Genomic DNA, 11,544 nt, shown 5'->3' with positions numbered 1-11,544 from the left:
CCAAAGAGCTCCTGTACTGATAGGCAGCTGGCCTCTCAGTCTGTCATGGCCAGGATAGCCAGTTCAGATTATGCAAGCACTATTATGACATCAATGTGACTGTAGCATACCACATAATCTCCTGCTGACCAGGTATGTGCTGTAATTACATGGACAAGATCCTCAAAGGTATTTAGGCTCCTAACTCACACTGAAATCAGTAGCTTTTAGGAACCTAAATACATTTCAATATCTGGGCCCATACATGTAAGCAGTTCAATAGGAGGCTACATTTGCTCCAGTGTAGAATTTCTCATTCTCTCAGCATCATTTTGAATTTTGGTTTGGTCCCTCTCTGTTTACCCCACTTTCCAATATTGGTTTTACCTGAAAATCTGCTCCTGGTTGAATTTATATAAAATAAAAGCACCAAACAAAGAAAGAGAAGAAACTGCCTTGGAGAATGCACCCAAGGTTGTTGGGTGGTTTCCTTTGCTTTTTAATTTGGTTGATCAAAAAGCCTGATGAAACCTTATTGAACTGTATTACAAATATTGATTTTATATTCTTTTACAATGAATTGAAATGTATACTTAATTTCCATGTCCTGCCAAACAAATCAACTACATTAATTTTTATTGTGTTTGATACAGTGTAGTGTCATATGTAGGGCCATATGTAGAGCCAACTCTTGATTTTGGAAGTTATGCTGCCTTTAAAGCATTCAGAGTGATGACACACTTTGCAGTAAACCATATGGAAAAAGAATTCCAATTACATTTGTCCCTTGCTATGTATAACTGATTTTGTGCCTTACCCTTTCTGATTTTATCCTTACACATATATGCTATTCTTTTCTCCTCCTCCTTAGTAAGTCGTCCGTTTCACATTTTGTAGGATTTCTTTTTGATTTTCAGCTCATTAAAAAACTTACTATTCTTCCTATCTTTCCTTTGGATTGGCAGTTGTGCCTTTAATATTGTCTCCATGAGAAACTGCCAGCTTCCCTGAACTCCTTTATGCCTTAGATATTTTCCTTATGGGTGGCTACCTACCAATTCTCTGAGTATATTGAAATGTGCTTTTTGTAGTCCTTCTTCAGTCATTCTCACTCCTTCCTTTCCTTAGAATCATGAAATCTATCATTCATGATCACTTTCACCCAAATCACCTTCCACCTTCACATTCACAACCAGCTCCTCCCTGTTGGTCAGAATCAAGTCTAAAATGGTTGTCCCTCAGGTTACTACCTCCATTTTCTGAAACAAAGCATTGTCCCCAGTACATTCCAGGAACTTACTGGATAATTTTGTTTTTTGCCATATTTCTTTCTTAACAGCTGTCTAGGTAGGTAAAATCCCCCATTATTATCATCAGGATTTGTGTTTTGAATATTTCTGGGTTTTGTTCTAGAAATGCTTCATCTCCCTCCTCTTCCTGATTTGGTGGTCTGTAATAGACCCCTACCAGGACATCACCCCTGTTTTTTTCCCCTCTTATCTTTACTCAGAGACTTTCAACTGGTCTGCTTCTCACCTCCTTCTGGACCTCAGAACAAGTGTACAATGCAATATGTCCTCTCTTTTTTTTCCTGCCTGTCCTTCCTGACCAAGCTATAGTGGGAGGGAGGCATAGCTCAGTGGTTTGAGCATTGGCCTGCTAAACCCAGGGTTGTGAGTTCAATCCTTGAGGGAGCCACTTAAGGATCTGGGGCAACAATTGGTCCTGCTAGTGAAGGCAGGGGGGTGGACTCCATGACCTTTCAAGGTCCCTTCTAGTTCTAGGAGATTGGTACATCTCCAATTATTACCTTTACCCTCTATACCAATATTCCAGTCATGAGATTTAGCCCATCAAGTATCTGTGATGCCAGTTAAGCTCAGTTATGACTTATGTACTAAAACTCCCAGATTTTACTGTTTATTCCTCATTATTATTACTCCTTCCATTTGTGTATAGACAGCTAAGATGTTAAGCAGATACCCCCATGGATTTCCCTTTTGTTACTCCTATAATTCTACTACAATTTTCCACATCTGCTTTTCCCCAAACATCTAGTCCTCTATTAAGGTCACCTTTTTTTACCTGGTGCCTTTTTTGACCTGCCCCCTCTGAACTTAGTTTTAAGCTCTTCTCATAAGGTTGGTGAGTCAGTGCACAAACAGGAAGCCATTCTGTAAGAAGCTAAGGACATGGTCAGCACAGAGAATTTGCCTGTCTCTGTCCTTATGTTATGCACTCCTCACTATCTACACCTGGCTCCATAAACTTCAGCCTTTCAAGAATGCAGCATTGTGTAGGAGCATGGGTAATTGTAATAACGCTTGTTCATTGCAGCTGTTAACATCAGGGCAAGACATCCACATATAAATCCACTACACATGGACCAGTGATAGGAAGAGTGTTCATGCATGTAATGCCACAGAACAAATTAAGATCAATAACAGAACAACATTATGTGTGGCAAAGCCATGACAAACACTGTGCAGGCATCAAGGAGCTCAGAAATTAGCACATCACCCCCCAAACACTGCCTCAGCTTGACTTAGATCTTGGGCAACAGTAGACCCTCAAAAGGAGACCACAGCTTTACACCCATGGTCACTGTGGTGTTAATTGGCTGCATTTTACAAGAGCTGGATCATAGGTTGACTCTGAGTGTTTACAGGGGGCCAGGTTTGAACAACACAAGCCTTGTACACACACACACACACACACACACACACTGTTCTGCAGCAGTGCAAGTTGAGCTGCAGCAATGAGCAGTGGGATACTGCCCGTAGCAGGTCTTGGGCTTGTAATTCATATACTTCTCTCACTAATGAGGATCAACAGGTCAATCCATATTGAATGCAGCTTGACAAGACACCATCACTTCAACACATTACAGTCAGAGAGGATGATAAATATTCCATTTATACACATTATGTACAAGGCCCAAAATGTCTGAGGATGCAAGAAAACAAGGGTGGTAAATACAGAAAATGCATTACTGCAAAAATAGCCAGCAGATTAACTCCTGCTAACAAGAAGCTTCTGTACAATGTACAGTAAGATACTGGGCGTAACCCAACTCAGTGCTAGGTTGAATTAAAGTTAGTCAAAGTTTTGTCTGAGTAGGGTATGAGACCCAGATCCTCAAAGGTAATTAGACTCCTAACTTCTGCTGAAACCAATGGGAGCTAGGAGCCTAAGTACCTCTTAGGATCTGAGCAAGGACTGTAGAATTTACCCAATAACAACAATAATAATAATTTGCATTTCTAGAGAGATTTTCTTCTTCAACACATTTGACAAAAATGTTTTCTAGCTCTCTGCTTCAAATAAAAGCCATTATTAAAAGACAATTCTATTTTTCTGTCACAGCACAGACAAATAGGAGAGTGAAGGTAACACAATTTATTAAAGGGAATTTAAGCAGGTTTTTTATGGAAAAAAAATTAAAGATCCAGCACTCTATAGATGACTCCGCTTAGCTTTGTGCCTTATGGCTGAAAGCAGAATTCCAAGAACATTACTGCGCTTTTTGAAATAGTTTCTCAATAAATGACAACTCAAAATATCTGCTTCCACCTAGTGGTGCGGATTTGCATAAGGTCTTATTTATAGTCCCTTTTTAAAGATATCTTTGCCTAAAGGATAAAATACATCAGAATCTACTGAGACAATTCACGCTTCTGCACAAAGCCACAACAGCACTAAGAATGTATCTACTTGTTAGCAAATAGGATCACTGGGGAAAAGGATAATCTCAGAAAGAGTCTCTTTTTCTCCTTCACTGTATTCTATATAGGTTTTTATCCTGTTATCGTCAATGCAGTATCTGAGCAGCTTCCCCTAGTACAGGGGTGTCCAAACTACGGCCCGCGGGCCAACTGCGGCCCGCGGGTCAGTTTTTATTGGCCCGCAGCAAATTCTGAAAATATAATTGAATATGGCCCGCACATGGCGCTTGAGCTCAACTCTGTTGCACTTCTCAGTTTCAACACTAGATGGAGCCAGTCACAGAAAAGGTGCTTCTCCACTAAACAAAATTAAGCAAAGAAAAATAGTTACCACGAGTCACCAGAAATGGCAGCACCGAAGAAACGCAAGATAGCAAGTGAGTGTAGAACAGGGGTGGGCAAACTATGGCCTGCAGGCCACATCCGACCCGCGGGACCGTCCTGCTGAGCCCCCGAGCTTCTAGCCCGAGATGCTCGCCCCCGGCCCCTCCCACACTGTTCCCCCTCGCCCACAGCCTCAGCTCGCTCGCTCGCTCCACTGCCGGAGCCGGCACAAGGCTCTGCTGTGAGCTCCTTGGGCAGTGCAGCTGCAGAGCCCGGCCTGACCCAGTGCTCTGAGCTGCGCGGTGGCGGTGGTGGCATGTCCCGGCTCCAGCCGGGTGGCGCGGCTGTAACACTGCCAGCCACTGGTGCTCCAGGCAGCACGGTAAGGAGGCAGGGAGCAGGGTGGGTTGGATAGAGGGCAGGAGAGTCCGGGGTGGTGGTCAGGGGGCGGGGGTGTGGATAGGGGTTGGGGGGAACAGGGGGTTGAATGGGGGCAGGGGTCCCGGGGGATAGTCAGGAAGGAGGGGGGTTGGATGGGGTGGCAGGGGGCAGTGAGGGGCAGGGGTTCTGGGGGCAGTCGGGGACAGGGAGAAGGGGTGGGTGGATGGGGCAGGGGTCCCGGGGGGTAGTCAGGAAGGAGGGGGGTTGGGTGGGGTGGCAGGGGGCAGTGAGGGGCAGGGGTTCTGGGGGCAGTCGGGGACAGGGAGAAGGGGTGTGGATGGGGCAGGGGTCCCGGGAGGGCCGTCAGGAATGAGAGGAGGGGTTGGATGGGGCGGCAGGGGCCCAGGGGCAGTCAGGGGACAGGGAGCAGGTGTGTGTGGATGGGGCAGGGGTCCCAGAGGGACCATCAGGGAATGGGGCAGTTGGATGGGGCAGGAGTCCTGGCCGGGGGGGGGGTGGTAGATAGGAGGTGGGGGCTGGGCCATGACCCCCTCCCCTAACCGGCCCTCCATACAATTTACGAAACCCGATGCGGCCCTCAGGCCAAAAAGTTTGCCCGCCCCTGCCCTAGTATATTAATGATATGACTAACATCTGTCATGGTAATATCTTTTATTAGACTAACTTCTGTCGGTGAAAGAACTGCAGAGTTCTTCAGGTCCTTGAAAGATTATTTCTTTCACCAACAGAAGTTGGTCCAACAGAAGATATTACCTCAGCTAGAGTGACCAGATGTCCTAATTTTATAGAGACGGTTCAGATATTTGGGGTTTAGGTGCCTATCAATCCCACCCCACTCCCATCCCGATTTTTTCATACTTACTATCTGGTCACCCTATACCTCACCCACCTTGCCTCTCTAATATCCTAGGAATGACCCGGCTACAACATGATTGCAAATAACATTTATCATGTCCAGTTCATTCTCTCTCATCCTCTTCTCATGGGGAGAATTGTGTGTGCAGTTTTGTTTTGGTAGGGCTTTGATTTTTGGTTTGTTTGGGGGTCAGGTTATGTGTACACATTTCTCTGTATTTATATTAGGGAAGCCAGGCTGAAGTGGAAAAGAACTGCAAGAGATGCTGTTTTTCGAACTTGTGTAAGCTAAGACTAGAATGCAGACTGTAGCAGAAATTGCTGAGAAAAAGGAAGATCTCAGAAAGGAAGATGTATAAACAAAATGCAGTTGTTGATCATTACTGTATGTAACAAAAAGGTATAAATACTTGCCTTCCTTGTTTATCTTTTGGGATCCCTGCTGTTGTGCACTCTCCCCCTTTCAATAATGCTTGAGAATGAACTGCCTCTGACATGTTGCAACCAACCTAAGAGTGAAGACTGCGTTATTCTTCCACACCTAAAAACCATGGGCTGAATGAAGATACTGGATTTATGGCTTATTGCAATAATTTATAACCCCCCTCCCTGCCACCTTTCCTCCCTTTGACTAGAGGGGCATTAACAGACCGCTTCACCTTGAATGCTCCCTTGAAATATGTGTTAACTACTTGTGCAACGATCTGTTCCATCCTGCAGTTAGCTGTGCTGCGTAAGGCCATGGCTACACTACAGACCTTACTGCAGCACAGCCGTAGGTGGCACAGATAAGAGGCTGGGGGGGCTAAGCCTCCCCAGAAAAGGCTGGCCATGCAGGAGGGTAAATGTTACAGATGTGTGTGTTTCCTCCCTTTGCAAGTGCTGCCTTTGTGTCATAGTAACCAGGCAAGGTACTAACAAACTTCACAGGGCTTTATTTTGAAAGTGGAAACCTCTACCAAGCTGCTGCTGCACCCTCTGTAACTCTCACTCAGCCTCTTCAACTCCTCCCCCCGCCTTCCTGTTTCCTGTCCTTTCAGACTCCCAGCAGCCAGTGCTCCCAGTTCTAATAATTACAAGCAACATCTAAACACACATTTCCTCTTCTCTTAAGAAACTCTCACAATTAAAATACGTGGTGTCCAAGAGCCATTGTCCAGCCGGCCGCCCGATGGGGAGGGCTCCTCATCCATCCTCGGCGACCCTGCCATGCCTCCAAGCCCGGGACAGGCAGGCGCTGGAGCCAGGATCGGTCCCTGTTTCCAATGTGCCAGTCCTGACTAGCTTCTTCCCTGTGGGGGAAAACATGTAAACAGAAGGGAAACTGAGGCAGGGGAGGTGTTGATCCAACAGAGATGGGACACAAAAGCCAGATCCAGGTACATCCCCTCCCCCTCCCAAAATGGGCCAGCAGCTCCCAGTGCCTTGGCTTTGTCCTGCAACCTCACCCTGAGACACCCCTCTGCGGAGTTGGGGAACACCCCCATCCACTCACTGAGCTGTGCTCAGCTCCTGAGTACCCTCTCCTAGCCCAGCCTGGCATTGCTGGGCACCAGTTTCCTTGGGCCATGCATAGAGCTAGCCCCAGCTACCGGTAGGTTCCCTATGGAAGTGTGGGAGCTGGGAGCCAGGAGTCTTGGGGTCTATTCCCAGCTCTGGGAGAGGACTAGTGGTTAGAGCTGGGGAGGGGTGGCTGGGAGCCAGGACTCCTGGGTTCTAATCCAAGATCTGGGACTTGGAGCGGGAGGAGGTTTGTTGGGAGCCAGGACTCCTGGGTTCTAGTCCCAGCTCTGCTGCTGCCTGTGTTGTGAGCAACCTTGGTTAAGTCATGTCTTATTTGGTCCCTTGGGCCCATGCTCCTTACTTGCTTGCTAGGGGGCAGGGAGTGACAATATTTGTAACCAAAGGCAAAGCTTCCCCATTTGTCTGGGCACGTGGACTCATCTGACAGAAAACATACCCCACCCCGCCCTTGCCATGTGTGTTGCTGGGGAACAGGAGCTTCTGAGCTCCCCATGCCTTGGCATTGCACAGGGCAGATATCCACGGGTATGAGGGACAAACGGCCACTTTGTTGGATTTCACCAAAAAGCCCCATTTAGAGGGGAGCAAACAGCAGAAATATGGGGGTGAAATTTCCAGGAAAAGGGTTCCTAAATTCTCCACAGTTTTGGGGCTTCGTTAGCCATAATAACCAGCTGGGCCTTCACTGACACCACCAGATATCTGCCATACCCTCAGGCAAATCACACTCTATTCAGCTAATGTTGGACATTGGCTCAGCAGTATCTATACTACCTGATTCCATCTACTTGCATTATTTTAAAGATGTGCCTCTTACTGAACCCAGCCTTCACTTGGTGTGCTATTTGAAAAACCATATTACAGTCAGTAAAAGCAACAAAGAATCCTGTGGCACCTTATAGACTAACAGACGTTTTGCAGCATGAGCTTTCGTGGGTGAATACCCACTTCTTCAGATGCAAGGGAAGAAGTGGGTATTCACCCACGAAAGCTCATGCTGCAAAACGTCTGTTAGTCTATAAGGTGCCACAGGATTCTTTGTTGCTTTTACAGATCCAGACTAACACGGCTACCCCTCTGATACATTACAGTCAGTGGTGAGCTGCAGCCGGTTCGCACCGGTTCGCGAGAACTGGTTGTTAAATTTAGAAGCCTGTTTAGAACCGGTTGTTTCTGGAAGGACAACTAGTTGCAAAAGGGCTTTTAAATTTAACAAATGCTCTAGCAGCTCCCTACCCTTCCCCCAGCCCCAGCTCACCTCACTCCGCCTCTGCCTCCTCCCCTGAACGCTCCCGAGGCTTCTCCTCCCCCTTCCCAGCTTCCTGCGAATCAGCTGTTCGCGCGGGAAGCCTGGGAGGGCTGAGAAGGAAGCAGCGGCTTCCACCAGGTGAGCTGGGGCCGGGGGCGCCAGCGGGAGGAGGGCTCCAGGTGCCACCCGGCGAGGTCGCGGCTGGACCCTGGGGCCGGGCGGCGCGGCTCCTGCTCTCCGGGTCCAGCTGCGACCTCGCCAGGCAGCGCGGCGCGGCTCCTGCCCGGAACCCCGGGTCCGGCCGGGACCTTGGCTGGGCGGCTCCGGTCCCAGCCCAGCTGGGCCCCCGCCTCCAGGCAGCACGGTAAGGGAGCAGGGAGGGCGTGTTGGATAGAAGGCAGGGGAGTTGGGGGGCGGGTGGATTAGTGTCGGAGCAGTCAGAGGGCAGAGAACAGAGGGATTGAACGGGGGCAAGGGTCCCAGGGGGGCAGTTAGGGGTAGGGATTCCAGGGACAGTCAGGGGAGAGAGAGAAGGGGTGGTTGGATGGGGTAGGGGTCCCAGGGTGTCATCAGGAATGAGAGAAGGGGTTGGATGGGGTGGCAAGGGGCAGTCAGGGGACAGGGAAGGGGGGTGGATAGGGCACGGGTCCTGGGTGGGGGGGGCTGTCAAGGAACATGGGGAGGTTGGATGGGGCAGGAGTCCCCGGGGGGGCATGACCCCCTCATGGGGTGAGGAGGAGGGAACCGGTTGTTAATATTTTGGCAGCTCATCACTGGTTATAACTTCAACTACAAAATGATACATACATATAGACAGCATAATCATAACCAGCAGCCCATAACCAGGTCTTAGACACCTTATATGACCCCCTTTACATAAGATTTGGTGCCACCACAGGACCTTGGTTGCAAACCCTGTTCTATATGGTCCCAGTTTATATCAATAACGTCACATCCCCAACGCAAAATTGATGCAGGAAGGGATGACACAAACATCGCTGACTGCATCCCAAGTGCTCCCCATCCTTGGGTCTGTCCCACTACAGCTACTGTTGGATTAGAAGCCACACCAGTGTAACAGAAATGGTTTATCAAAGTCATGATCAATAACATGATTGAATCTCTTTACAAACTCAAGGTAAAACTTAGTTTGAACCACAGGGGATTGGATCTGCTTTTGCCTAACAGAAGTCACTGGCTGATGGGGTGGGCTCTCTGTGCTAACAGCTATTAGCAAGTCTTTCTTTTCCCTGCCAGCCAGGTAATCTGCATCAACACAAACACTAGCTTTTAACTTCTTAGCTGCTACCGATTCCAAGGCTGGACTCTGTCTTACAGAGATACCACACAAATCCAAAGGGTCTGAGGGTGAGAGTTTGCTTGCTCTCCCCTGCATCCAGAAGCATTCAGCCATAAAACTGTTTTGCTCTGAAACACCAGTAACCAAATCTGTCCTCAGACCCCGAAGCACAGACTGCTCACTCACAGAATCAGCATGGAGACATTCCTGTTCCAACACCATTGTCTTCCCAACAAGCTGGTCAAACCCAGCCACTTGGTTATAAGGCTGCTCAACTTCCTTAACTGCTTCTACTCCATCTGAGATCTTTTCAAAGCTACCCACACTGGATCTTTCAAAGGGAACATCAGTGGATCCATTCACAACAGAAAATTTCTGGCTGTTAGGAACTGAAACTTCCTTGATTAAATCACGTTCACACCCTTCAGTTGCAGTAAACTGCTTCCACAGGTTACCATGAGGATTCCTTTCCCTAGGAGCTTCTCTAAGCAGCAATTCACCCCTCTCAGAAATTCTGCCCTTCCCTGCTTCACCTAGGGCTTGCTCTAAAGGAAACACTTTCCTGAGCAACCACAGACTCTTGCTGGGTCTCACTTACATTCAGAATCACCTCTGGACCATCAGGCAGATTCCTACACAATTCCTTTTCAGGCAAACTTATAGACTTTCTAGATAACAGGTTAGAAGCATTCTCCTTCCCTTGGCCATGAACAAGTTCAGGAATCTTTTCCTTCTTGCTACAAGTTGTCAAACTGTTAGTAGGTAACACAATTAAATCACCTTCATGCTCTCCTTATGGCCTGGCTAGGGTATCACCCTGATTAGACAGAGTTGCTACACCCTTTTCCAACCACACATTAGCAACTGGCAAACTACAAGCACCAGAATTGTCTGGTCTCTGGGACTTTGCTAAGACACTAACTGGATGCAACCTAGTTATAGTGCCATTCTCCCCATCAGACACAAACTGAGGACCATCCCCTTCCTGGGCTTTAGCTGTATTTACAACCAACTCCAAGACAACTGAATCACCCTCAACCATCACAGGCTGAAAGGCACCTTCTGTCTGCTCCACAGACACAGAAGAGCCGGAGACACATTCTCCTTCACCAGACACACAGCTTGGGATCTCATTTCCCTTGTCCCAGCACACAGGGCTGTTCACAGACAACTGCTTGGAGACTGGGGTAGCTTCCTCCATAGGCAAGTCAATACCCCTGACAGACACAGGCACATTTCCTTCACTGTCACATTTCTCCACACAGGAAACAGGTAAGGGATAGGGACACTCATCTTCCACTATCCTTGTCTTCCCAAACTGCTGACTAGACAAAGCCACCAGCTCACAAGGCTGCCTAGGCTTCTCCAAACTTTCCCTACCAGGCACATTGCCACTCCCAATGGAGAAGCTGCTGCTTTTTTCACTACACTGAGCTACTTTCAGCAAATCACAGTTACCCATTTCAGGTTCACTTTTACAAGCTGCACTAGCCACCAATCCATCACCCATCACAAATCTACCCTTTCCTTCCCCAGTTAGGGCTTCCACCTGACCTTTTTCTTTAATTTGCTCCTGAGAAACATTTTCCTCACCAATGAGATCTTTCTGCTCTTGATCTAACTCCAGATTCACTTCTGAGACATTAGACAGACATTTAGAAACTCCACTCACCGACACACTGCTTTCTTGCACAGACAAACCTTTGGAGCAACCCTCCTCAGGCAAAGCATTGCCCACAATAGACATAGGTGTAAGACCATTCCTGTCCTGTGACTGGCTACCTGAACTGAACAAAGCTTTAACATTTTCCCCAATTAAAAGATCTTTAGGCAATAACTTCCTTACCCCAGCTATACGTTCCTGCTTAGCCCCATTCCATTCGAGGTGGATTCTGGCTAAAGGCACACGGACAGGAAACTCATAGAGGATCACAACATTCACACTCTGATTTGGTAAATAATCTTCCTCTTTGACTAGATCTGCTTTAACAAGAGTGATGTGAGATGCTGTAATTTGCCCTAAACAGCTTTTACCATTGACTTTTACACTCTCTATGAATTTTCCATTACCACTCCCATACATAGCACTGGCACAAATTATGGAGCCACCTTCTACTGAACACACAGTAACAGCATCTACATAAAAGGTGGCAGTGTTGGGGTACATTTGCAGTGATGAGCTGCTA

At 47.7% G+C, this 11,544-nt stretch overlaps 2 long non-coding RNA genes across 2 annotated transcripts; one reads left to right on the top strand and one right to left on the bottom strand.

The window, feature by feature from the left end:
• Nucleotide 1: 1 nt before the first annotated feature.
• LOC123353863 lies at nt 2–5,885 on the top strand. Its single transcript, XR_006574574.1, has 3 exons — nt 2–132; nt 3,960–4,081; nt 5,514–5,885. It is a non-coding gene; the product is annotated as an uncharacterized LOC123353863 (long non-coding RNA).
• On the bottom strand, nt 5,700–10,107 carry LOC123353865. Its single transcript, XR_006574576.1, has 3 exons — nt 9,957–10,107; nt 6,410–6,577; nt 5,700–5,794 (listed from the first exon to the last, which is right to left on the bottom strand). It is a non-coding gene; the product is annotated as an uncharacterized LOC123353865 (long non-coding RNA).
• Nucleotides 10,108–11,544: the final 1,437 nt, after the last annotated feature.

The sequence above is a fragment of the Mauremys mutica genome, chromosome 20 (genome assembly GCF_020497125.1).
Source record: "Mauremys mutica isolate MM-2020 ecotype Southern chromosome 20, ASM2049712v1, whole genome shotgun sequence".
Taxonomy (NCBI): Eukaryota; Metazoa; Chordata; order Testudines; family Geoemydidae; genus Mauremys; species Mauremys mutica.
This window is presented reverse-complemented; position numbering and strand designations above follow the sequence as displayed.